Genomic DNA, 1894 nt, shown 5'->3' with positions numbered 1-1894 from the left:
CCTTCAGGGGCTGGGGAAACTGAGGCCCAGAGAGACAAGGAACCTGGGGGGACGTCCCAGACATCTGCCTTAGGAGGGGCAGGGTCCGGGGCCCTGGCTCTGCCCACTGGTTAGTGAGCCTTGCGCTCCATAAACAGGAGCCTCTCCCAGTCAGCAAAACCGACCTCCTCCGCAGATCCCTGAGGCTGGCCGGTGTGGCGTGGCCCCAGGACTGTCCCCACACCCCACGCTTTCCTGGGATCAGTCCTGGGGAGGCTGGGGATGGGGCCCCTCCCACCCTGGTCAGGCCCCCTCACGCTGCAGGACCTTGGTCCCCCACTCCCAGCCCCCAGGGACACAACCTTGTGGGAGACGGGAAGGACAGGGTGCTTCCCAGTAGCCAGGCGGCCCCTGGCAGCCACCGGCAGACGGCGCCTTGAGGAAGCGCGAAGAAAGCAGCTCCAATCCTGAGAAGTCGCCCTGACCCACGCAACTGCCTCCTGCCCTTGAGGAGGGACAGGAAGACCTCCGCCCAGCGAGGCACAGGCTAACCCACCGTGGAGGAGGACCACCGTCCCCGGTTTCCAGACGGGGAAACTGAGGAACGGGGCAGTAGCCCAATTCCGGGAAGGGCAGCAAGCAGTCCACGGCTGCATGGTGGCTGCCTCCCACCCCAAGGCTTCCTGAGGACGAGGCCGGCCCAAGGAGCATCTGTCCGCCGAATAACTGAAGGTACACGGGGGACCCGGCGGCAGCCAGACTCAGGCCCCGTCGCTGCAGGCCCCCCAGACCTGGCTTTCCCAGCTCAGAGAGCTGGACAGGGGAGCTGAGGGGGTGGGAATCCCAGCTCTGCCCCTCAGCCTCTGAGCCTCTGCTTCCCCATCTGTCAAGTGGGGAGAATGGGAGCACCCACAGGCTTCAGCAGGGGTGCTCCACACAGACAGGCTTTGCGGGACGACGCAAGGGAACGAATGAATGAACAAAGTGCATTAGGACCCCTCCCGAGCCTACAAGTCTCTGAGACTCCCCTAGCCCAGAGCCCAGGAGTTCTCCCAACCGCCCCCTATTCCTCTCCTGTCCCCAACGTATACTTCCCACTTAGGAATCCTATCTTTTCTGTGCTTAAAAGCTTTCCAGCAGCTGTCCCTGACTCCAAGCTTCCCCTAGCAGTGTCCTCCACTCCACTACCCCTCTGATCTCAGCATCAGCCACACAGGCCACCCTTCTGGTCCCTGATTGTGCTGCAAGCCACACACCACAGGGCCTTTGCACACGCTATTGCTCCTGCCTAGAACGCTGTCCTCCTCCCTGGGGCCTCTCATCCTCCAGACCACACACTCTGTGTCATTCCCACCCTCCTGGATTTCCTGGGCTAAATTCCAGGCCTCCACCCTTTCGTGTTGTCGTTACACACTTAGGGGGGATTTGCTGCTTCATGTCACTCGACTGTCAACTCCATGAGGACAGATCGGTCTTGGTCACTCCTGAATCCTCGTTACCCACCAGAGGTCCAGGCAGATAAGGGGAGCCCAATGCTGGCATACTAAAGGGTACCAGGATGAGGTGAATAATGGACGGACGGGTGAGCAGATGACGGGCGGGTGGATGGACGGACGGACGGAGACTGGCCCGTCCATCTCCATGTCTCTAAGAAACAAGGTATCAGAGTCCCCTCTGGCTCCGCCTTTTGACAGCTCCCCCCACCCCCCAGTTACGGACAGACTACGGGGGCTGCTGCTTTCCCAGGGTGTGGGGATGGGGCCTGCTGACCTCAGAAACCAGACCCCAGGCGCAGGTGTGGCCCTGGCAGGGTGTGGTGAGGGTCGGGAAGGGCTCTCTGGGATGGTCAGAGGAGGGGTCCCAGGGAGAGATGAGGTCTCTGGGAGGGAGAGCCCAGAAGTCACGTGAGGGAAGG

Source organism: Martes martes (genome assembly GCF_963455335.1).
Source record: "Martes martes genome assembly, chromosome: 1".
Classification (NCBI taxonomy): Eukaryota; Metazoa; Chordata; class Mammalia; order Carnivora; family Mustelidae; genus Martes; species Martes martes.
Note: the sequence above shows the minus strand (reverse complement) of the source record.